At 40.6% G+C, this 26661-nt stretch overlaps 1 protein-coding gene and 1 long non-coding RNA gene across 4 annotated transcripts in view; one reads left to right on the forward strand and one right to left on the reverse strand.

Moving 5' to 3' along the window:
• pparab (peroxisome proliferator-activated receptor alpha b) overlaps nucleotides 1-26661 on the reverse strand; it is an 85502-nt gene that overhangs the window by 52839 nt on the left and 6002 nt on the right. The window contains exons 1-2 of one of the 2 annotated variants that reach the window (XM_086299287.1): nucleotides 16782-16956; nucleotides 9533-9601 (exon numbers count right to left, since the gene is read on the reverse strand). The gene's annotated coding sequence lies outside the window, so the exon portion shown is untranslated. Of the gene's footprint in view, nucleotides 1-9532; nucleotides 9602-16781; nucleotides 16957-26661 lie in introns of those variants that run through there. The other variant, XM_086299285.1, reaches the window with a different exon arrangement.
• Nucleotides 12354-17484, forward strand: LOC147325015 (uncharacterized). Of its 2 annotated transcripts, none has more exons than XR_015130255.1 (3): nucleotides 12354-12730; nucleotides 14715-14833; nucleotides 16799-17484. It is a non-coding gene; the product is annotated as an uncharacterized LOC147325015 (long non-coding RNA). The 2 variants fall into 2 exon arrangements; XR_015130254.1 differs by lacking the exon at nucleotides 12354-12730 and adding an exon at nucleotides 12770-13105.

Genomic DNA, 26661 nt, shown 5'->3' on the forward strand with positions numbered 1-26661 from the left:
TTCCAAGAGGTCTAGGCCGGTAAATGTATTCAAGCTTTGGTCTCTGGGTAGATGTTGTAGTGATATGCCCTAGAAGCAGGCCGCGGTTATGCAACAGGATTCATAATTCATACTACAAACACAACATGGAGGCCTCTCTGTCCCATATGCAAGCACATGGGCAGATTAAGGAGTGAGCAGTCAAAGGGTACAGAGTGCATTCGGAGCTGCCGCTGACTGAGTGGCTGTCTCATAGAGAACGTGTATGTGACAGGCCTAAATAGGCCAGGTTTTACTGCCAGAGGGACCTCTGCTATATTTTGCACCTACTGTCTAAATCAGTTACATGGCAGCAGTGAGGCACAATGATACAGTGAGGGAGGTTTTATAACACTTGACGCTATTAACAGGTACAACCCGATGAATGGTGTCAATCTGCTCATTTATTTTCTGGTCATTTACAATATAGCTGATGTTTGCTGTTTTTCCGTGGAACACTTTAGCCCCTTTCTTCACACACACACACACACACACACACACACACACACACACACACACACACACACACACACACACACACACACACACACACACACACGCACACGTATAACAAAGTTCTTGGAGCTGGTGCGATGAGGTTCATCCAACCTTGCAATTTCAAGCAAGTCTTTTTTCCCTCTGCTTTTTAGGTCAATTTTGCTTTTTCTAACATAATTTCTGCTTTTATGACTTTACAATAATTATATTATGTATGATTTTTTTTCTCCCAACCCCAGACTTTTTCTTCTTCTTTTCTTTAACTCGCTGTTGCAATACTGGGCTGTTAACCTGAAACAGTCCCAGAAGCAAAGCAAACAAAAATTAAAAAAAAGAAATGGTGTGTGTCATTTCAGACTTGTAGTGGGGGATCAAGAGAGCTTTATACACCTACTGAACACCTGCTTTAGTGTCTGTGGGCTGTAAATGAGAGAAGGGCTTTAATAAAATCTGCACTTATAATCAAACATGGAGCGCACACAGAATTCCAGAGCCGCAGGCAGCCAGTCACTATAGCTATAGATTGCAGGGTGGTGCCTGGGGTTACTAAGTCCGTACAATACAGCCGCAGTTATGGGCTGAAGCTCCAGCTCGGTGCACTGTGGTTAGGGTGGAGACAGGTTAAAAAGCAGAGGTTAAAGATTTTATCCATTCACTGGCTTTAAGTAGCTACAAGACAGCAGGTTATGTTGAGAGAAAGCAGGCGGGGCTTGGAGGCAACGCGCAAGGGTGCGACACAACTGTGGCCACTGCCAGCGCACATTTGCCCCTATGAAAAAAAAGGCCCTGTTTATGGTGTCCACTCGAGGTCAGCTTGTTGAAAAGAGGAGCTGGAAGTGATCCAGAGTGGAGGCCGCTTGATTTTTATCTAATCAGCCAACAACAATTAAAACATTTCCCCATAAGAAATAGGCACGCTAATTGTCCTGTCACTGTACATTAGAGCGCTACTCTTCCTCAATTTGCACACCTTTTCACAGTTTATTAGACTTTATTCCCCCCTTTTCCCCCTGAACCCAGCATCCAGTTGCACCCACTTTGTTCTTTCCCACTTTACTCTGTTCTTCTGCTACCTGACTACTTTGGCAGCGATGCACAAAATGGCGGCAGGGAGCTGAGAGCTGGAAGGCACAGAGTGGAAGCCATTTTCCAACAGTTTCAGGACCATGCATAGGGAGAGAGAGGGAGAGTCAAGTCGTTGTCTAGCAGGCAGTTCGGATAAGTGTTTTCTGCGCATGTGCGCGAAAAGATTATCTTTGTTTTGTTTGTTTTTTCTTTCTTAATGTGCTGCGCTAATAAAGCCATCGGGACCTTGGCCTTTCTAAAAAAAGGGATAAAGGCCCAACACATTATGATTTTAATCTGTTCCAGGCTCACAAAGAGAAAGAAAATACATGTAGACAAAGCGGAGACGTAATCTGCACAGCGTTTAATTACAGGCCCCTATCTCAATGAAATTGAAATGCAAGACAATCCAACAGCATCAGAATACATCATCCTGTACAAAAAAAAGCCCAAAACATTTCTAACACGTTGGGGTACTTACAATCGGCAGTGTGTGTTTGCATAATTTCTCTCTCTGGCCAAAACTGTTTGCGCTTGGAGATCAAAACTGTCTCACTGCCTACGAGAAGGAAAGACAGAGAGGGGGGGGGGGGGGGGGGGGGGGAGGGGGGGGGGGGGAATGGAGTGAGAGACAGTTTACAGCAACGTAAACAGAGAGGAAGTGAAAAACACAATCGAGAGGAGCGGAGACAGAGAGCCTGATCGGTTGAGTAGCCAGCAGCAGCAGTAGCAGCGGCAGAGGGCTGTAGGGTCTTTTCTCTGTAGCCTGTTTACTAATAAGCTCACCCTACACTTCTGCCTGCCTGTACACCGGCCAACTCTTACTGCCGCATGTTCACCCTACACCAACACACCCGCACACTTCACACGCACACAAGCTCCTCTGTGGCCTCGGCCTCGCCCGGTAGCGCCCACTCGCTGCATACATGTGCACGCTTTGGCACACCGTGTTACCGAAAGCCCACAGTGTCATATGCGTGGGTGAAGTGGTGCATCTGCACGTACTTGTGAGTCTAATAAGTCTTTTTTCGTTTTTTTTTCCTTTTACACATGCAGCACAGTATGCTCGGTTCGCAGAAGAGGGCATGTGCGGGCTGCGCAGAGTTAATGTACAAGGTAGCTTTTTGGTTATCGTGCGTCGTGCACATGTGACGCCATCACGTGGAGGTGGAACAGGAAGCGAGGCGACAGAGGTAGGCGTTGTTAGCCAAATCTCAGATTGCGCAAGTAAAAAATAAGCGCAGAAGAGAATAAAGAGCAAATGTGACAATTTCGCGGGCCCAGGAGGACACTGCCGATTTAAGGCCTTCACTCGGTGCGGCGGCAGCTGCCGAAAGGTGATAATTCTGGACACGGATGCTAATTGCAACGCGGAGCACGGCCTTGTCGGGCAAAGGGTCTTTTATATATTGTTTCTAACGTTTGTAATTACAGTGCAGTACCTCGGAGTGTTGCCAGCACATGTTTATGGGCTCATGAGTAACCCAACTCCTCCAGCCTCCACGGAGAGAGATTCATGTCCGAGCTGTGCACCCACTGCACTCTGTGCATGTGTGGGTATGCTGTTTGTGTGCATATACATGTTGATGACTCATGAACCTGGCTGTGTGTGTGCAGATGGGACAGTCAACATGATATGAGAATATACCACATGAATGGCTGTGAGTATAGAAAGAAAACTACACATACATTATGTCGGTGGGTTTTGTGTTGGTATGGAGGCTTTTGTCATACTTCACTCGAAATTCTAAAACCTTTTGGTGATTGCAAGCGAGGAAACCTGAGTATATGCACATTACATAAACATCAAGTGCTGTATTTGCTGTATTACATGGCAGAAGTCAGCAGAAACTGTAGTCAAACAAAATGAGCAAAAAAAACAAAAAAAAAAAACCCCAGCCCAAACCAATCCAGTTCACTAAACGTTGCCAACAGTAAATGCAGCCAACATAATTTAGCTCATCAGTGACGAGCAGTAGAAAGTGATGGAGTGGAGGTGAGCTGAAGGAAAGGGATTTACAGTATTTTGATAGTCGGGGGGGGGAGGGTTGCAGGCGAGGCTTTTCAACACTTCCAATTTTACCTCCGAGTGGAACGAGGTTGCTGATTCTGCAGTTTTTCTCGGACTAAATTGCCTTGGCGACAGCAGAGGCCAAAAGCTGAAGAAATATATGAGTGCTGGAAAAGAAAAAACCGAGTGGGTGCAGCTGAGCATTATCTGGAATATCGCTTTGCCTGGCAGGTACATAAAACAAGCATCTGTCCCGACGATGTGTGCCGAGAGACACTCGCACGTGATGCTGTGTATTACAGCCTCAGTGCGTTTGATTAGGGCAGGAAGAGAAAAACAATGAGTATTTACAATGCTCAGATATTACATGTGTCAAACTTCTAACAAACTCTCATGAGAAAACAGTTTTCAAATGTGAGAGTTGTCCAATTGAGGGGAAAAAAGAAACACAAACTTTTGCTCATGGTGTAAAGCATTTTTTTTACTTACAGAATGTCTGGAGGAAAAAAAAAAAGAGGGATACGTACAGGGGAGGAAAATTCTAATTTTCTGTCATGCCTTGAAACTTTGTCCCAGTCCAATATTATGTCATTATGACTGTACTTACCGTCTCTGTGGAATTGCTGTGGTTTTGTGGATAAATTACATGTGACACTCCCAGCTGACATCCTGATTAACACAGGAAGGAACAAAAAAAAAAGTCCAGTCCTCAGTAGTCTGCAGGGTAATGGACTAATGGCTTCCATGTATGATGAGATGGGTGAGAAAAAGCAGGATTTTTTTTTTGTTGGTGCAGGAATATGAATGTAAGAGCATCAGCATATGTGCCTGTCATTGTGTTGTAGCTGGGTACTGTTTGTAAATGAACAGAAAGAGAGAGACAAAGAGCAGCAGTGATCGAGCAAACTAAAAAGTGAAGAAAGCGGCGAATTAGAGAAATGAAACAGTAGTTTTGGATAGCTTCACGTTGTTAAAGTAGAAGCGAACGAGCAAAATAACTTGCGCAACCCTTTGAAAAGATGCCGCGCTGCCAGATTTCGCGTGAACGCAGCGCATGCTTCACAAACAGGAAAGGACACACGAGCAGAAACACAGACTTGGAGATACATTCAACCCCGCAAAAATGTAGCAAACTGAAGCAAACACAAGCATCAAAACCGTGGAGGTTGCGCATTGTCTCTGTAACACGAATGGGTCTGTATGTTTTAGTATACCGAATGTTCTCGTGGTCGCTGTGTTATCACAGAGTCCCGCCCTCACACCCTGCCTGCAATCACTGCCCGAGGACTACACACCGACACAGACTGCACAAAGGTTCCGGTGCAGAAACATCCAAACATAACCACATAAAAATAAAATACGGATAAAGTAGGAGTGGTGCTGCAGATAAACACACCTCAATACACAGCTTAGGTGTTAATCTATACATAGTTTGGGTTTTTCCCCAGCGTTTTATAATTTTTTTTTAGTTTTTATGACATAATTTCAGCACTTATATAGTTGACCAGAACACTGAAAATTCTTGTATATGTTTTTTTGTGTGTGTGTGCGTGCATTGAGGACTTTTTCTCTAGATTCTCTCCTCTCTGTTTAGGCCTGGCCTACTTTCTCGTGTACTGTAACTCCTATGTGTGCCACAGCCTGTAGTGGCCACTGTAGATCCACTCATGGATTCTTCCACGTTGAGGAGAGCAACAGGGGGCCTGGTCATCTTCTAATACAGAGACTCGGCATGACTGCACTAAAGGGCCCCCTTTAAAAGTTTTCTAACTGTAATGTTGAAGGCGCTACGATGCCTACACGAGCACAGTGAAAAGCATTTTATTGCAGGTTTTGGTGGAATTCACCTTGACCTTTAGATGCGCTGCAGTAAGACTATGCAGACCTGCTGCATAGTGTTACTGCTTCAGTAAGAATCCTGCACCTAAATATAGGATGGATCAATATATTGAAGCTTTGAACTCATTTTAGATCGACATAAAATCACATCAGGTTTAATTTTTTTATGTATTTTCTTTAATATACACAACCATTTACTAAAAAGTGGGAAAGTAGTGTAAAAAGTTTAATAGAAACAGACATGCAGTTAAGAAATATCTGATCACATAATAAACAGTGAGATAAACGTGCTAGAAAATTTCCATTCTTTAAACATAGAAAACACTTTTACAGTGAACCTGTGAATACATTCAACTTAAGAGTGCTACATGCGTTTTTGTAGAGCAAGCCCAGACAGCAGAGTAGGACAACACAATCCCAAACCCTGACAGCTCTCCAGAGAGCTCAGACATACAATATAACTTCCATTATGTTGGCTTTCTCAGTTTTATTGTATTTTTAACAGCACACTGAAGCCGCTTTAAGCAGCAGAATTCAAAGCGGCTTCATTATTATGGCACAAAAATATATTTACAGTGAGTGGTGACTTGGCCCCCATTCATCACTCCAATCTGGATTTCATATTAGCCAGGAGGAAATTGGATGAAATTCACAACATCACAGCAAGCTCATAAATGAAACAAAATCACATAATCTAAAATACCAATTTATCCACTTAACAAATGAAGCACTGTGTCGGTGGCTTATTGCTGTGTTGTACTCATGAATGACTCATTTTCACTGAGTTGCACTAGTAAGAATACGCTGAGCACTCACACACGACCTCAACCACATACTCAAAACTTCAAACTCAAACACTCAGACAGCAGTCTGCCTCACCACACACACACACACACACACACACACACACACACACACACACACACACACACACACACACACACACACACACGAGCATCAAAATGTGCAAAATGAAACAGCAACACAAAAGACAACAATATTACACTCCATGTATTCTTGCTGATGTGAAACACATATTTTTTTAAATTATGTACGATTCAGAAATGTGAAAATGTCCAAGTGTGTATAAAGAGATTATTGCAATTTTACACACAAAAGAAATTATGTATTACTGCTACTATATAAATGATCATTTGGAGAATACTTCATACAACAATTGCCTTTTTTACACTATTCGAAAGGTAGAACTAAATGATTATGAACGACTATTATTATTAATAATAATTTAATTCTGAGAATTGTCGCAGTTATAAATACATTTTTTTGTGACACTTGAAAAGCCATGGGATAATAAAAGGGTTTTGTGGTCAAATATATATATACATATATGTGTGTGTGTGTGTGTGTGTGTGTGTGTGTGTGTATTTTATATATATATATATATATATATATATATATATATATATATATATATATATATATATATATATATATATATATATATATATATATATATATGAATGTTTAAGAAACACAATCATATACATGATGCACCAACAAGTAGAAACATGCTCAATCATGCCTTGCACCATTGTTTTACTGCAAACACACACACACACACACACACACACACACACACACACACACACACACACACACACACACACACACCAAAAAAGGCTGCTGCTGTGACTTAGCCATCCGTAAACTGATCTCTACAGTAATGTAAATACTTTAAAAACAGTGTTTTAGCATACACATTTTTCTTTTACGCTTTCTGTTTAGTTTCCTCTATGAAGACGTGTGCTTACAAAAAAAACTTCACGGGACAAACTTTTGATTTGTTTTAAACAATTACACTTGGCAGAAAAAAATGAGGACGTGCACATGTGCACATATTCATCCGTTTTTATATTTTCTTCTCTTTTTACTACGCGTCATGACATTTTTGAGTTTCACATGGACAAACTCAAATATAAATTAAACTGAAAGTGAGTAATAAATTAAAAGTAGCAGGGTTACCTCAGTATGATACATATAATAAAAACAGTAATAAATTACTTACAGAATTGCTGCGAATATTGTAGAAAAATAACTGAACATGACAAATAATCTTTTGCATAGTGCACCCCCCTCACACACACACACACTTTCTTTTTGCTTATCTATTAAAAAATGTCCCACGTTTTTTCAGTTGGATTTTTGTTAGCACCATATGTTTTAACTAACATACTAAGACTAAGAATAATTGTTGATTCAAGTTCAAGGACAGTCAAGTTCAAGTTTGAGAACTTGGTGTTTTAGCTGTGGCATGCAGTTTTGGTGTCTGCTTTGCTTCTGCATTATATTAAGTACATATTTCCATTTACATAAAATAAAAATTAAAAATTAAAAGAAGCCATTTGAGCCACTTTGCTGTTGGTAATTACATGAAAAAATGCTTCTAACCAACTATTTGACTAAACCTCACATCATACACCAAGAAAGCATCAACAAAAAAAAGTAAAATTATTATGAACTACTATTAACTACACAAATACATTTACGCGCACGTTTGACGGTAAATTTGTATTAGTGTGTATGTGTGACTGTGTCTGTGTGTGTCCCATTGCTAGCTCTGCTGTGTAGATGCAATAAACTGTTAGTTTGCTTCAGTGCACCCACTGTGGGTTGTACCAGGCTGTTGTGTTGTTGTAGGTACGCTTTTACACACAGAGAGAAAATGCTGAAAACCCTGCCATCTGCCTCTCGACGTGCAACCTTCCACTGCACTCCTGCCATTCAGTGCCAAAAAGGCCTTGGGGTGGAGTAGCGAGATACTCCTCCAGCCAAAACCATGTGTCCACAGCTAGTACAGCAAAGCTTACATTCATATGAATGAGCATAATAAGCTACATATGCAACAGTAAGCCTCACTCTTGAAAGCTTTGAGTAATCATTTTGACTTTGTCCTTCAAAAAAAGTCATCTTCTATGTAAAACCCGACACCCAACATAACACAGCACATCTGAAATCCAAAGCAGAATATTCGACAAATACGCAAACTTTTGTTGATTAAACTAGAAAATTTCCGCAATTTTCAAAAAACGCAATCAGAAAACAGCTTTACTGCAAATTTGATTATACTTTCAAGCGACACCTCGAAGAAGATTTTTCTCATTAGACTTGGGAATATACTTTGCTATTTTAATGTCTTAAAAACATTCAAGCAGTACAGATTTCCCATGATCTTGATCATTAAATTCACAATATCCACAGTCATTTTTTATAAATTCTCTTGTTGGTGAAACTGCTGCGTTTGTTGCTCATTCAGGTTTGTTCTTCCATCAAATCAAGAGAAATGCGATTAGTATCAACATAATAACAAAAGCATCTGTAGTTGTATGTAAAGCGCTTCTATCAAAAGCACAAGTCTTGTAAAATCTGTATTCAGACATGTAAGGTATAGATCCAAAAGTGGGGAAAAAATATGAAGGAATCCTCCGATTAACAAAAATTATGTATACAAAAGCAAATGGTGAAGAAATGGTGAGTTATTCTCTATTCCGTTTTCTTGAATAAAATATAAGCTTACCAAGTACAAACTGTAAAAGCACGAACTCAAAGAAATTTGCCATTTAAAAATAAATAGTTGTAAAAATTAAGACGTCCTCCAAAAGCTTCTGAAAACATTAAACTGATCGAAATGATCAGCGCACCACGTGCTTCTCTTCATACAGTGCATTCTAAGCTCGGACAGCATCACTCATATGAAATACCTCCACAACTGTGGCCTTACACTTACTCACTGATTGCATTAAAGTAGGATTATCCGGTCAACAGAGTGCTTTTCTGCCTTTTTTGTGCGTATCGCTAAACTATGAATGAGTTTGTAGAAATTTTTAGTGGGGAAATGTTCTTGAAATCATGAGAATAGCTGTTAACGCTCTGATATCTGCTGTTCTAAGTGCAGGGCTTTAAATTCAGATGCATAAATGCTCGCTCAGGTGAAAAGAAACTTTGTGCAAAGACCTCAAATTCATCGAGATGTTTATTTGTACAGGATTCCTGCGAAAACTGAACGTCCAAAATGCAAACACATTGATAAAGTACATCGGAAACCATGCATCCATAGGCATATTTTAAATGAAAATTACTCACCAGTTACCAGAGCAAAGACGCTAAATGTCCGGTGAGGTTCGGAAGCTCTTCCCGCTTTGATCCACATCTCTGTCAAGAAGAGGAGAAAGCCATAAGCTCCAGTTTGGTGCTTCTTGCATAACCCCGTGATTTCCCTCAGAATGTCCCGTTCACAGCCGTGCCTCAGCCTCAGCTCCAGCCTCAGTGCCCACGTCAGTCTCACCTCCAGGCACAAATCCCTCCTTCAACCACAGTCTCAACCCAAAGCTCAGGGCTGCATGGCTTGCCTGCCACCAGCTGGGTCCAGGCCCGGTGAGGCCTGAAACAATAGGAGGCCATGAGGCTGTCTGCGAGACTCCAGCTAAGCCCGGCTGCTAGTTAACAAGTCTTTGAATGAGGAATGTTAGCAAACAGACAAACAGCATGTCTGATGCATGCAAATAGCACAACCAGTCCAGTCTCAGCCTTGGCTGAGCACATGAATAATTCACAAGTCTATATGCTTCTCTCTCACATTACTCCCTCCCTCTTCTCAAGTGAAATGCCTTCACTGGAATAAGTGAAGCAAAGTATTCAAACCTCTGTTTTACTTTAATACTTGATAACGTAACGCAACAATAATGCAAACCGGTCATGCGGCGACGTAACGTGCACAGCTACTGGTGACATCTCAACAACTTGCAATTCGACAATTTGCTTCCCCCCTTTTTTTTTTTCGCTTATTGCCTGTTAATTTCTTTTGTTTGCAATTGGCACCTGTCCCAGTAAGAGCTCCGGCTCAGCGCACCACTCATTTGCCCTCGAGAGCGAGTCGGCGTGAAAGAGAGAGAACAAGAGTGAGAAAGAGACACAAGGAGACAGCGAAGGAGAGAGGACATGGAGAGGAAACAGGAGGAGAAGCAGAGTAAATACAAACAAGGTGCGGTACTTCACGCCAGTCGCTGGCGCGGATTACGAAACATCTCCTTTAAAACGCACACGTATACCCTACTGAGACACTGGTCACTCTGTGACTGCCATCCATGGACATCCCGGCCACAAGCCCACCACCACAAACAGGTTACCCGTCAAGAATGGCGCCCCTGGCATTCCAGGTGGATCAAGGCCCATCAGATGGAGAAACACCACCTTGGAAAATTTTGATCCAAAATGAGAGAAACCAAATAAACATGGCTAAAAACCAGCAAGGGGGAAAAAAAACCCTAATAAAACTAAACAAACAAACAAAAAAAGAAGAGGAAAATGAGGTACAGTTTTAGAAAATAAGCAACAGAAAAGCAGATAAGTGATCAAAAATCCAGAGCGGTGCAAAAATCAATGTGCCAAAAGTAAGAAAAGGGCCCCTAAAAAAAGCCACTTGTTGCCAGGTTTTGCAGAGCTGCTGTGCAGCTAGTTGGAGGCAGAGGGTTAAAATCCAGCTAGTAGTGAGTAAAAAAAAAAAAAGATCCATCTATGGCAGGGCGGGCTGCGGGGAGGCCCTGACTGTAGAAATAGCAGCAGACTTTTTGTCTTTTTTTTTTTTCTCCCCTCGCAGAGCTCAAGTCTCCCCCTTGCGTGTGGCTCTAGCAGAAAGAGAGGAGCGACCGATTCAGAGAGAGAAGACGAGGAGAGGGGGAGAGAGAGAGAGGGAGAGAGAGAATCCGAGAGGAGGAGACAGACATGCATACAGTGAAGGGGTAGAAAAGCTCGGCTGATGATGAAATAGGAGGTGTAGCAGAGCGCGCGAACCAGTCACTTTTTCATCACATGTCCAACACGGCAAGGAACTGTATTTGCACTGGGGCCTGGGGAGGGAGGGAGGGAGCATAAGATGGGTGGGAGATGGAGACACAGAAGGGAAGAGAGCGAGGCAGAGTGGGAGGGTGGAAAGCACTAAATGTGGGAGGGGTGGAGGAAGAAGAATGACACAGAAATCCACTCCTCCCAGGCAGCGCGCAGGCTCAGTGCCTGCACTCACACGCCATACTGGGATCCACTATAACGTACGTCAGCAACTATATCAGCAAGTGCAAAGAAAAGCAAGGAAAACGGGAGAATACAGAGTCATTCAGCATAAGCTGCCCCCGCTGAAGGATCCTTGAAATATGCAACACTTCTGAGATCTCCTTGAATTATTAACCTCATCTCTTACCGTGGTGGAGCTTTACAGATCTGGAAGTACACACTGAAAGGAACACACGTACACACACACTCAGAGCGCATTAACTCTTTGGCATGCCTGAGCAGCCTGAATGGATAGAATAGACCATGACACACACACACACACACACACACACACACACAAGGACGCGAGCACACAAAGTGAAAAAGAAAAGCACGGAGAGTGTTAATTTCAGTAACATGTGGCAAAGAACGCATGGCCAGGACGCCTCCTTCTTGCCCCGGCTCTGTCACAAAGCAAAGGCTGTAGCCGAACCTTCGCAGCTATTTTGGCACAAAGTCAAAAAAGGCTGATAAGCATTTTTGGGTGAGACTCTGCTGCTTTTTCCTCGAGGAAAAACAGCTGCTACATGCCCCGGTATTCAATGTTCAACAGTTCGGAGAACATTTTAGCGAAACCCCCCCAGAGATGCCGATTTGTCTTGTTTAAAATGGAGAACGAAAAAAAAAAAGATAACATAATGGTCCACGCGTTTAGTTTGAACCAATTTCTTGCACAGATTTACATGAAGCATAAGTGAGCCTCAGAGGGAACTAGGAGAGGAGAGGAGAAAGGGGGGGGGGGGGGGGGGTCCCTACTAAACAGCAGGGCTGTTTCCACCATCTTAGATTGCATTGATTATGCTTTGCTTCTCACACGCTAGAGCTCTTTCTCTCCCTGCCTGTCCCTCCCTCCCTCTTTCTGTCTGTTCTGCCACCTTCTCCACTCCGCGATCAGCATTTGGCTTTTTCCATTTGAGGCAGATTACTGTAACGCTATTGTACAACAACTTCCTGCCTCTTTTGGCTCTGGTTCTAAAAAACTGCAAAAGGCAGACCTCGTGGCTTTAACTTTTTTCCCCCCTCGGCCTTGAACCAGGAGCTCTATAAGGGAAGAAAAGGAGGAAGGAGATATGTAAAGTGTATTTATTACTGAGGAGCTTTTTTTTTTTTCTCTCTTTTTTAAAAATAAATTTCATTTCTGCTTTATAAACTGCTGAGAATTAAAGAGGGGACTTCATTCCTAGCAAGAGACAATGAGAAAGAGAGAAAGAGGGAGACAGAGAGGAAAAACATAAGGTGGGGGTTAAACTTTTTCTTACGTTTTACTCTGTGAAAACTTCCTGTCGGCTTTGGAGAGCACAAATACATAAGCGGGGCTCGAGCTCACGGAGACTTGTTTAACATGGCTGCTACTGCTTCAGGCTGCACAGCTTGTGAGGGCTGCTTTCACTGCACGGCCACCACCCCGTTCCTCGCCGGCTCTCTCTTCCTCACAGCAGCACAGGCTGGATTGCACAAAAAAAACTCTTCTCCTCTCTCCGCGCACTCCTCTTTGCTAGACGGGTTTTTAGTAGAAACACATACGGCCAAAGACAATTAGAGAGAGAGGAGAAAAATGCCAATATTATTTAAACTAACAAAGTGCAGGAAAAGGCCGCTTTGCACTGCAAGGTATTTGTTCGCTTTCTTTCTTTTTTCTTCCTTTCCCTAAATGAGATACTAGCTCAGTTCAGTCATGCACTTTGGCAGGAGCTATAGAATCCTATTAGAAGGAGTTCAAGTTATACGTCACATCTCGCCATGCGTTTTAACCAATTGAGAAACGGCTTCAATGTATAAAGATGTCTTGGGTATATGTTAAGATTTTTGGGGAATAGCTTGTAAAAAAAAATAAATAAAAAAAGCATATGTTAGAACTCCAAGGAGTATTAGTCATTAGTTTTAGGGAAGCATGCTCTGTGAATTTATGCTTAGTGTGCATACTGTACTTTGCATGACATAAAGTTCATCTGAGGATACAGTTTTGGCTTTGGGACTGCTGCCAGCTCTTGCCGCTGTGTTGCGTGTCTACATTGCCGCTACATTGTGCCTCTGTTGCGTGTCGTAATTACCTGTCACATCTTAATTGTGGAGTCATGACTAGTCGGACTTTAGAAGCAAATGCAGACTATTTAAGGCCGACTGTATAAAATCGGTTTCTGTTTAAAAAAACAAAACGCACAAAGCAGTTCTTACTACTGGCAACATCTTGCTTTTTTTTTTTTTTCAGATTAAATGATCAAAAACAACTAACATTAGATGAAGCACTAACAATAACACACGATGCAGCCGCACTTTAACTGACATCCGGGAGGGAGAAAAGGCAGGGAAAAGCCACAGCTTTCCTTCTGGAGTACTAGGCTGCTGCAGCTGTGTGATACAAAGTCAGTCGATCAGGCCAATTGATATTGCAATGAGAAACAAAATGGCAGACGGCGCCATGTTATAGCCTCTGCCTGACAATTATTTTACTCCTAATAATTTTAACGTATGATTATGCTTCTCTGTTTCATCGAGGTTTGATGCAATGAATCGAGTTGGGAACACAATTTTACGACAGAGAAAAAAACTGTTTTGAAGCGGTTAAAATATAAAAATAGCATAGCAATAGAAATGCAGCGCATACGTCTAACGCCGTTATAAATAAGACACATTTTTTTGTGGCTTAAACAAACTGTCTGCTGACGGGCACTGATTGCATTCAGAAGACGGCACATTAAAGTGTTTTAAAAGACGTCTGCAGGCATTTGTTAGGGTAAACATTGCATTATAGAATTTAAATGGTGGACTGGATGAACGTTCGTCCTACTGCTACATGAAACAATAAAACAATGAGCACAGCAAGAGCGATATGGAATTTCACTGGGCAGGGAATCCACAAAGACAAACAATATTTGCTCTTAGAAACATCGAGGAGGCATTAGCAGGTGGGAGTAGGGGTTTGTGTGTGTGTGTGTGTGTGTGTGTGTGTGTGTGTGTGTGTGTGTGTGTGTGTGTGTTGGGGGGTGGGGGTAAGGGATGGCTGTGTGCTTGGTCAGCAACCACTACAACGTCGACACTTAGATATGATATGCGGCACATAAAAACAAGGTTATTCTAATGGACTTATTGAAGGGGATAAAAGCTAACCACAAAGTATCCCTTCTGTATGAGGGGAGAGTATACTCTCCAGCAGAAGAGTCCATAAGGTGGTCGAGCTTAAACCCTGCACGTGTCTAAACAACTTCTCTATTACACCCAGGACCTTTGAGGGCACTCCCCATCGAGGAGGGAACAAAGGCCATGACCCCTGGGTCAAAAGCGTTACATGGGAGGCCAAGCGAGCTCATTGAATGCTCCACTGTTGTTTGCTTTAAGAAGGTAAAGATTACTAACACATTAACTAATGCTGATTAGGGGGTTATCCCTCATGGGACCGAGGTCCCGGGGGCAGCACATCACGTCGTATTAACACAGCCTGACCTTTGACCCCCACCAGTCACCTTAGGCAGCCGACTGTGACCGCCACTTTCTCCGTCTGTTTGACATTTATACGCATGCATGCACAGACAGGGAATGCAGGCTAACCTTGCAAGGTGCAGCACAGCTCAAACAGAATTATTTCTATGTGGAAAAATCTGAAGAAACGACTGAATGCTCACTGCACAGGATTTGCAATGTTAACACACCCCGGTCCAAAGAGTTTTTAACTTTACTTTAGCAGGCTGTGCTTCATCCGTGTACCCGTATTTCCAATAAGTACTCCTTCCTAAGTAAACATTGTCAATTCAAGTATGTTTTCAAGGCCTCTGACCTAAAAGACTGTTTTATGTTGAAGCTCATAAAATGGTTGCATGTGCAATGAAATGGTGGACAGAAGACATGCGCAGTAATGATGTTTCTAATACAAGAAAAAAAGAATCGTAATATTGGTGATTGCAACCAATAAGAAAAAAGCAGCTTGTTCAGGATCTGTTTCTGTGACTCCTTTGATATTAGTACAGAGGTGAAAGCATGCTGCACAGCTGAGCTTACCTAACACTGCATTTCCTGCAAAAGCGAGCCGATAATAAGTTATAATGAAACATAATTCAGCTATATCATTTTGGAAATGTCTGCTAACAATCAGCTCCTTTGGAGAATTTTATGGAATAAAGCACCTTGGGAATATCATTTTATCCGGATTAGGGATATTTTTCCAGCAATGAGTTCCCAAAAATATCAAGTTCAAGTTTTTCCACAAGTTATCTTCATATGCAAAACTCTTGACTGAGCACTTATTTGAAAACACATTATCCATCAATATTTGAAATGCACTGTGGCATATATAAAAGCATGTGTGCAAAATATTATAGAATATAAACAGAATGGACTTTTGTTTCCTTAAAATGCCGCCTGCTTATTACAGAAACCCAAAAAGACATAAATAAATAAATGATTAATTAATAGTTAAACTTAATAATTTTATCATAAATGTTGACTATTTTATATATTAGCTTCGTTAAAGGAACACACTGCCTAAAAACCAAAAAATGCCAGGGATACTAATTTAATTTTAGGAAATGTTTAATAATGCCTGAACTTTATGAATTTGGTGTAAATTATTGTCACGATTTATTCAGGGGAAAAAACAAACTTTTCCAGAAATGCATTTTTTGTTCACTGAGTAAAAATCCACATTAAAATGTTAATATGAACTGTGCAAAAATATGCTTTACAAAAGGCAGCTCATCCAGCCTTTTGTTATACAAATAATAAAGAACTGATATTCAGTCACGGCGCACACAAGTTGATTTATTTAACATGAACCTGTCACTAAATTCAAAAGTAAGAGAAAAACTGTTAGAAATCTGTTTTGGGTTTAAATAATACACTTCATTGTGTGTGTATAAATCATTTTTTTACACTAGTATTAGATTGTTAAACATGGTGCACTTAAACACTTCATTCCTAATAAATAGTTTTATATGAATAAAAATATTAATTTAATTTTAATGTATTTGATTTCTGTTTAATCAGCTTTACCTGATATGTTGTGCTGATATGAAAGCACAAAAACAGAGCAGTGATTCGCCCCCCCCCCCCTCCCTTCATCTGCCACATAGCTCAGCAGGCATTTGATCCGGTGCTTTCATGAGAACAATTCAAAAGCACCGCAATAAATATTGAATTTCAAAATATTTCTGAGACATATTGCGAAGAAACAGAATTTCTAGATATGCCACATGCACAAAGAAACGATTCGTCTTAGCAAAAAAAAAAGAGAAAAAAAAAGAAGAAGAAGAAAAAACAGGAATAAAGACTTTTTCAAGAGCAGGAATGAACTCACCTTGCTGTTTCTCACAGGATTCTGAAAGGAGAGGAGGAAGAGAGAAACAGAGAGAAAAGAGCAAAGGAGAGCTTCTCCTGGGAACAAGCTGGAAATTATGGACCTATTCGATATCAGACCTCAGAGTGGACAACCTATCCTAAGAGGGACGCGCCCTAACTGTAACTAACAACTACTTCTGGCAGCCCTTCAACAACCAGACATATTGTCCTGGATCAGGGCCGTTTTCGAAAAGGCAGCAATGAGCAAGGGCAGCCTAGGCAAGAAATCAACATCGACCTTCAGCCTCATTAATATCAATTAATACTTTTTTTCTCTAATAAAAATACAGAATTTTAAACTATGATCCCAATGAGACGTTAATTATCAAATGTAGCATGTTAAGGTGATACATGCTATAAAAAAGAAGGATTTCCACACTAAAGTGGGGCAGCATTAAGGGGTCAACACAGTACTTTAAAAAAATTTTTTTTTTAAAAATATATAATGCGTGAGTTAATTATTTCACCTACTGTTTTAGTACTGATATATTAAAAGCTCAAAATCCAACACAAATGCAATGTTGCATTACTTTGTACTGTGTAGGTCTGAAGATCTGCATTTAAAGTGTGAATGCAACAAAACTGCCTTATGGTGGAAACGAGCACAAGCAGGGTTTGAATGAGTGTAACAATGTAATAAATATTCAATTAAAAAATATTTTTGACTGAGTATAATACCTGTGTCATTTTTGTCATTATAGCACAGATCACAATGTAGTAACCAATCATTTTTAGACATGCACCAAATGTTTATTATCTAGTTAAGCAGCAATGTAAAAATACTGATCTGTAGCACTAAATAATGTACTGAGACAAATTTCAATAATCAGTGACACATAAAGTAAATTCTCCTTTTCTGTCCACTTAACTATCAGGTCTCTGCATACTTCTACTCTTCCTTCCAGTTTTCTCATGCAGGTTATTAATTCCTATTTAAAACAACAACAACAAAAAAACCTTGGCCATTTTGTTTTGTTCTCCCTAATCACTACGCCAAGAGTGCACAGCCCTGGCATTTCAGGGGCCACGTCACAACGGCTGTTTCTGTGCCGCAGGGCTGCAAGGAGTCCAACACAGCAGAGTCATATGCACTCAGCGGTTCGCTGCCTCAACAAACACTTTGTGCGCACTGTTTTGTTGTCTTACACAGTCTGTCTAGCATCCTTGCTCCACTGAGAACAGCAAAACATGTAACTAATAACATTTAACAACACGTGTGCTTTTCTTTTTCCTGGTTCCTTTTTCAACACGACATCACACACCTTTCAGCTTCCGAATCACTTTGCAGCACTTTCCTCCTTATGATTACTACAGTAAAGTAAGCTTAGTGACAAAAACAGAGTTACTCGAGCACAAAAAGTAAATATTTGAAATATTCTAGATATTTACCACTTTGATATCTGTTGTTTGGCAACCTTGAAAAAGGGGAAACAGCTGATATTGATGTCATGGATTAAAAAAAGAAGGACAAAAAAAAATCACTGATTAGAGAAATCACACTTGGGTTACTGATGAGTAAAACTGCATTGAATGGCTTTTATCTATGTGGGAGAAAAGCAGTGATTTATAGGACAGTTGCATAAACAGATGTTATACTCTGTGGGCTATTTATGCAAATTCAGTGATTGGTGCAAAATATTATTAATATTTATTTTTTTACATAGAGCAAAGTAATATGTGTTTGAGACATAAATCACTGTTCCGGCAAACCAGACCACATGCCAGCAATAAAAGTAAATGTCCACTTACTACTGTGAAAAGTCATTTCAGTCTGCTCATTTGATTGCATGTACACATGTGTGTAAAACGTTTGTCTTCATAACTTTCCCTTAAATAGATTTTTCTTGTAATCCTGTGTGCTGACAACTAGTTGGTTTATTAGTTTCATGCAGAGGCTTGTATCAAAAGCACAGAGAGCATTTAAAGTATACACTACATTTATTTTGTCTATTTTGACTACAAGTGTCACGCATTGTGTGTTTTTTCAATTTCATGTCAAGCGTGTGATAAAAACAATGTTTATTTTTATTACTCTCGTTATCATCATTATAATCATTATGCCTCGTTATATAATACTTTTGTGGGAACAAGCAACTCTGTTCCTCGTGATTATGACCGCAGACACTTAGGAGGGTAAACACTTGCGCAAAATTATTTCAATGCTAGTCTGTGATTCAGGGACCCTCTGTGTAAAATCTGTGCTCTCTTTATGGTAAACTGTGCTGACACTGATGGGGTGTAACATGTTCTGGTCCACCCATCAGCATAATCATCATCAAGCTAAAGGTGTTGACAGCACGTATTCGATGGTGTGACAGCCTCTGACCTCTCACACCAACTTAGTAAGGCAGAGGGTCATGTGGAGGACATGGCTATGGAGGGAGAAGTCAATCTTATCCTTCCGTTCCGCCACAGGCCTGTGTGCAGCGACAGCAAGATGAGCTCGAGGGCTTTCCAAAATCCACACACGTTTGGCCGGGAGTAAGGCATCGGGGCCGTGTGTGTTTCAAAGGAAACGCTGAGGAAAGCGCTTTTTTGTGGCAGCACTCGTGCACTTGACACTGTGTATTTGCCTGCATCTATGTCTTTGCTCCGTCCCCACCCTGACTCAATATCCCTCAGCACCAATATGTGTCATCTTTAGTAGCCAAAATGGCGTACAGCCCACTTGTCTCCCAAAGGTAGAGAACACTACCTTGTATCTCTTGATTTGGATCTCACGTGTGCAGACAATTTTTTGCCATTATCGCTACACATTACAAATACCTCGGGCTCTCCAGAGCAGCGTGGGACTGAGAGGTTAAAAGGCAGGAGGCACGGAGATGAGAGGCACTGAAAAGCCTCAGCTCTCGGACTGTCGTCAATTGAGCCTGTGCTTCTCTAATGGGGGGGGGGGGGGGGGGGTTGATAACCTGGCACACAACCAACCACTAATGCCACTTAAATGTAGAAAGGAAGGGAGACAGCAAAACTGGGAGCACATTCATATTTCAGCATGGCAGATGCTATAATACGTTCATGCCTCACAATGAGGACAAACAAAGACCCCAGAAGTTTGAAAAAAAAAAAAAAAAACAAATAAACAAAACAGAGAAGGCAGGCATGATAAAGGGGAAATGAAAAAGAGGAAAAGGGATTTTGTAGAAGTGATGGAGGCAGCTCCATCTAATGGTTGTCTCTATTCGACAAAGTTTGGAGTAGATCTGTCGCACTCTTTCTCTCTCTCTCTCCGCAGATGAAAACCTGACTGGGTGGGGGTCGGGGACAGGGTTGAGTCTGGTGTTGGGGGTGGGGTTGGATTGCTGGAGAGAGTGATCTTTTTTTCCAGCGGGGTGAAAGGCGGACGGTCATGTGTGCAGAGCTCATGACAAAAGGCCCTTTTATGTGCAGCGTATGCAGATAGAGGAGGCTCCTTTGTGCACAGATGGAGATCCCATGCCTGGGTCTGCCTGCGGCAGAGAGGGAAGGGAGGGCGGAGAGGAGAGAGGAGTGGTGGTGAAGGGAAGAGAGGGGAGGGAGGGGTGTCTCTGGCACTGAGTGCCATCACTATGTCTGGTGGGGGATGGGGCACAGAAAAGAAGGACCGAGCGGTCCCGGTACTGCCAGGTTCATACACAGCGAGGAGGGGCCACGAGCCTCGCTAAGAGGATACAGAGACTTGTAACTCAATAGTGGAATCGAAGAGAGTCCATCAAGTGAGTAACAAGTGGCCCAGGGTCAAGTATTACATACAAATAATCTCTGATTTTTGCTTCTATTTGCTGGCTATGGAAAACACGGTTTGTCACATATAGTGCCAGAGAGCTAATACAAGTACAGTACAGCATGCAAAACTTATCTGATACCAACTACGGATTACAGGCTTAGAAAAGCTTAACCTAGTTTTTTTTAATGCCAACTATCACATGTTCCTAACAGGTAAAATGTTCAAACATATCTACAGTTGCACTTTTGACCCAATAACGAGGGGTCAATCATTCACGTGAACCATCGAGCCCCAAATGAAACTGACTGCCAAGTTCAAGTTCTAGTTCTATCTCAAATAAATGCCTCTTCATCTGTCTCAATCTCTATTATCTCAATGTTGCTGCTTTGAACCCATCCTGACTGTTATCTATCAGTGTCTGGATAAGAGCATTAAATGTGTATCCTGGTGGCAGCTCTCCCCTGGGAGTCGAGGTGACTCCTACTGACATCTAGTCTGCTGAGAAGACATCATATCCTTTAAGTAACCTCCTTCCCTTGACCAGCACATCACAACACTCAAGTCAGACAGCTTCCTATCCTCCTGGAGGCCCACGGCTCTTTTCTCCAGTGGACAGATTATAAATAAACCTTATTTTCTTACTAAAATAGTTTTGGGGTCCAAATTAGAGCCAATCAGACCCAGTAGAACAAGGTATGCTTTCAGGTAGGCCTTCCTTGTGATTTACACATCATTCTGAGTCAAAGTTCTCTTACTTCCCATGTCTGGTTTCAAAATACTAACACAGCAACAGGCAAAATGCTGTTCACTGAACCAATGGGTGGCATCACAGTCCATTTTTATATACAGTCTATGCTTCTCCCCAGGAAAGACTTTGACAACCTGCCATACTGAAATCAGTGGACCAGGGAAAAAATCTGGAGTGAAAAGAAGCTGAATTATTATGATTAATGGGGAAACAAAGCAAACAAGACGTTGCTGATGCTGTTGTGCTGATCATTATGCCATTAAATTACAAACTGTACCCTTTTTACTGGTAATGATGACAAAAACTGGATGTGCAGTGTACACTTTTCTGGTTTATAAGAGGAGCATGCCAGAAAAAGTGTGAGAACCACTGGCTCAGGCTAATTAAAGTGATCAGGTGTTTTTGTCTGAGTCCTGTCTTAACTTTGGCCTAACTGCCCAGCCTGTCTGCCTGCACTCTGGATGCCAGAAGGCCAGGAATGAAAGCCTGGCACTTATCCCCCTCTCCTCTATCTGATCCCCTGTTGCTACCCTAGATGCCAACAAAGGTATTTCTGGCCCTAATCAACATGGAGTGGTAGAGAGATATGAATGCATGCCTGTTTTTTTCTTTTCTTTTACATAAAAGCAGAAAGGACTTAGGTAAACACTAGGAAACATTTTCTCAAGATAAAACTGCATTCCCAAGAGCTACTACAATACATTACGTTGGTTTATCAAGCTTTCTTCTCTATTCATACTTAAATTCATGAGTTGACGTTATGTCACTTATGTTTTTAAAATACGAGGAAAGTCATCCCTTTATTTCTGTCCTTTCTCCAACAATTTTATACAGTAGCACATACGTGGTACATTGTGGGAACAAAAAGATAATTTGGGATATGTTAACATCATCATGTGAAAGCATTGTACCTTGTGTTAACATACCAAGTTGCTAACTTATACCGTACCTTACTCTGTTTTGATGTAATGTCAAATGTGTATAGTTGTAACAGCCATAACGGTTCCTCTGTGTGATATTCTGGCCATTTTATCTCTGACACCCACAAGAAAGGCATAACTATCTGTTTGAAAGGGAAATGGGCAGCAGCAGATAAAACCAAGGGGATATAGGCATGATAGATTAAACAAACAGTGTGTTATTATAAGCTGAAATATGAAATGTGAGAGTTTCATAAACAGGAAAATACAATGTGTGCCCTCTTAGTGTATTTACTGCCCTCAGCACATGATCTGCTGGATCCATCGGATCGGAGGTTGTTTTTTTTTGTTTTTTTTACAGAAAGGCAGATTAAAATGACTAATTTACTAAACTTCAGTGAAAGAAGAGGCAGGAAATCTGGGAAAATAATCAGAAATCCCGACTATGAAACAAAGACGAGGGTGATGAAGATGATGGTGAAGAGAAAAACTGTAGCGTGTTCAACACGTGGCTGTCTCAGCTGACCTGTTAAATCTTACAGACAATACAAATAACGATGATTTTCTTGCACTCGAAAGGATTGAAGGATTTTCAAGTGAGCTCACTCTCACAATAGTGGGGCGTCCAGGACAGGAGGGATACGCGGCCTGGACCCCGAACAGCACAATGCGCAAAAGCAAAATGGGGAGCATGAAATGAGGGCTCAAAAACCTCCACACCGCTTAGCTTTGAGTGCTTCGTCATAACAAAGCTGACCACCACTGCTCACCAGGATTGAGACAATACATTCAGCAGTGACAGCCAGTGCTATTGTGTAGGCCTGTGTTAAAATGAAAAAAAAAAAAAAAGCAATCATGAAAAAACGGAACACAACTGTGAGCGAAGGCACAACCTTACAGTAGGATTGCAGGACCTCTGTTTTATTTTTGAGCGCCATCAGAGTGGATCAGTTAAAATAAATTCCTGATCAACATCCTACAGTGCCTGTAAAGTCTCTCAGCACATCCACAGTCTGAAGCAAGTTTTAGCTCCCCTCCCTAAAAGCTCACTGTCTTCTGACTAGCAAGCTTACTGAGACCGTCTCATCCTCGTGTCATGTGGAAGCTTCAGAAGCAAAATAGAAAACACTGTTTCTCTTTCTTGGTTGCAAATTGCAATCTCTCAAATTCATCTTTGCCCGTTCAGATCTGATCTGGAATACAACCAGCATGAATACCAACAGCAAGAAAGATTACAACCGGATCTCTTTTTAGAGAAGAATATGTATTTTACTCTTTTACTGGAAAGTGAGCAAATATACATGGAGTGCCCACTTGTTCACAAACCTTACAGTACATAAAACACAAAATTGTACTAGAGCCAGCCTTGGTTTTTTTGAACTGTCTTCCAGTCACTACAGAAGCAATGAAAAAAAAAGAAGAAGCAAATACAATCTCTCTCCTTTTATGACCAAACAATTTTTGTAATTTCAAAACTTACTAAAGAAAAAGGGAAAAAAAGATCAACATTACTGCTTCTCTTTAACTGCAAATTTTAAAGCAAACAAGTGCAAAATTTAATTAAAACTAATAATTGAATGCCCGATTAATGACAGGTAATTCACCTCTAATATTTATACTACATGAATTTATTCTATCTACCTAACTACATGCTCATAGTACATATGTTTGAGGTAAATAGGTAAAAAAAAGTACATGAAAATCCAACATTTTAATATCACATTGTATGAGATGGAACTTCTACTTTTAAGAATAAAAGAAAATGCAAAATTTCCAAAACAAGAATTACAGATGACAAACATAAACATACATAAAGCAGTTCAAAAAGAGTTACGAAGATATGATCTTCATGAGTTATAAAGAAAGGGATCATGTGGAAATTCAGTCGATGTCTTTGTTTAGGAAATTGTATTCGTGCTTATTCGACAATTAACTGGAGGTATTGGTGTGCAGGCAAAGTTAAATATGAAAAACATAATGATATGACGTGGTGCATAAATTATATTAGAAATATGTTTGTTACTATTACTGCAGATTATATCAGTAAGGAAACTGCTTAAATATTGACTGACAACTTATGGCAAAGGGGTGGGATTAAATAAGTGTGTACTTCTTCCCTCTTCTTTTCGATATGTGAATCAGAACAGGTGAAGCAATATTGAAATGTATTAGCTTTATTTTGTATAGGATTTCTTTTCCTCTTTTATTTGCTAAATGAACTTTGAATATTGTTTACATTATTGAAATAAATTAACAAACAGCAACAACCTTAAAATCATAAAGAAGGATCTTTAAATTAAAAATGGTTGAGCTCTCTTTGTCTGTTAACTCAGTCATAAGCGATACTTATTTTAGTGTCCTTGACTAAGGCTCTGGAGCTTGTCTTTGACAGCTCATTTTTTAATAAAATAAAGCAAAACAAAAATGTATAATATATAATATAACAAGAACATACAATCACACACACAACCTTCGCTTCATTAATTCAGTTTCCTAATACTAAAACCAAGCTGTAATACTTTACTTTCTAATTCAGTGCAAAAAGGGTCATAGCAAATTACAGGAGAGCAATTTAAAGCGATATTTGCTGTTACTGTGAATGCTGGCACGACACCATATGAGCCATCTGCAAAAATGCCCCGTTTCACAGTGCATTTAACATTTCCAACTTTCATGTCCGTGTCCCTTTAAGAGAAGGCTGAGTCTGCAGCTGTGAAAACTCTGCATTGTTGCTTCTCTTACTTCTACTTTCAAACTTCATTTTCAGCCCTTGCAAAGATTTTCGGAGCCACTCTCTGGACACTGGCAGGTACTTTCACCAGGAGCCAAACTTCCCAGCATGCCTTGTAGCAGGGCAGGCTTTGTTCCTAAAGTTAACTGTGAAGCTGCACTGCTTAACATGTGACACGACCCTGTTTCATTCTTACTCAAGCGGGTTTACATAAGATGCATACTATACTGCCAGAAAAATGAAGTTTTCATTCTTTAACTGCACCAATATTGAAAACTCGTGCAGAAACCCTTTACAGCTCTCGAAGCATGCGTGGCTATAATTTAAAAGCCAGGCTGCTGAGAAAAAAAAGTCATTCAAGTCATTGTGTTCACCTTGTGTATATTAAAAAAAAATACAACTGTTCCTGAGCTTCTGCTTCTTTCATCACCATCTCCGGATAAGCTCTGATGTGTAAACTGTTTTAAAAAGTATGTCAACATACGTGGAAGGTTTTTCTTAATGGCTCTAAAAGACAAAAAAAACCAAAAACATTATAATGTGTGTTTAACTCAAGCACTTATGAGCTATATCTAGTGAGCGTTGTGAACTCAATCACTGCGAGTAAAGCTGATCACAAAGGGGCAATCACTGACACCAAAACAATTAGGTTGCATGGGTCTAATCCCTTGCACAGCACTTAGGACACTTTTAAAAGCCACTAGGGCACACTGCAGAGTTCCCTTAACTTTTAGGGTTCAGTCTGGTCCATTTTTAAAGTCACTGGGGCACAGGCCTGATTGTTAAGACCAGGGAAAGTAATCCCTGGAGTCAGGCCACTAAACCTGCTCTGTCCTTGTAACCATAGCAGCAGACAGGTAGTGTCTGGGTCACAGGGCAAACATGGCCAGGCTTCAACCCCGGCTGATGCAACACGTTTACACATTCATTTATTTGGTTCTAAGACATTTAAAAAGTCACCTTTAATAAAAATGTACATGTCTGCTGTATGAAGTGGGTTTTGCTATCAAAGTATGACAAACTTTCAATCAGTAAAACTCATATCATTATTAGATTACATAAATTATATACTGTAAGTTCATAACTCTAAGTAGTTCCTCTGTGAAGAAAATATTTTAAGACTTTGCAGTGGACTTCAAGAACATTAGAAAACAGATGCTTCTATTCAACAAAATTATAAATCAGCAAATTGAAAATAACTTTCACATTGATAATTGGTAAATATAACTGTCATTAATGCAAAATTACAACTCTACATCTTTCACAAGATGATCTTTGTCACTACACCAAGTCTAATTATCTCTGTTTATTAATACAGTTCAATTCACTATTCCATTATGTTCATGTACAGCCTCATAAAAGTCATAAAATACCAAAAATATATATTTACAAAATTATCATATGAAAAAAGATCAAATAAAGCAAATATAAGAAAACACATAATGTCACATGAGGATGAGACAAACTGTCCAGTTGAATTTTGCCTCTTCATAAAAAAAATGCCCAAATGATGGTCTTGCCCTTTTGAAAGGAACACATGATCTCCTGTGGCCTTTTCAGCTTTCCCTCTCTCTTTTCAGTTGCTATGAGACACTCGAGATGAAGCCAAGGCTTCCACAATTCATTACTGGAGGAATAAAAGCCAAAGCACTGGACAAAGCAGGGCAGACCAACTCAAACTAGCTCCCACTTAACACACACATCACACCTCTGAGTGCTCTGCTGACATACAAA

The sequence above is a fragment of the Aulonocara sp. 'chitande type north' Nkhata Bay genome, linkage group LG7 (assembly GCF_057382095.1).
Source record: "Aulonocara sp. 'chitande type north' Nkhata Bay isolate Kocher_YH1m ecotype deep benthic linkage group LG7, A_spYH_male_GT1.1, whole genome shotgun sequence".
Taxonomy (NCBI): domain Eukaryota; kingdom Metazoa; phylum Chordata; class Actinopteri; order Cichliformes; family Cichlidae; genus Aulonocara; species Aulonocara sp. 'chitande type north' Nkhata Bay.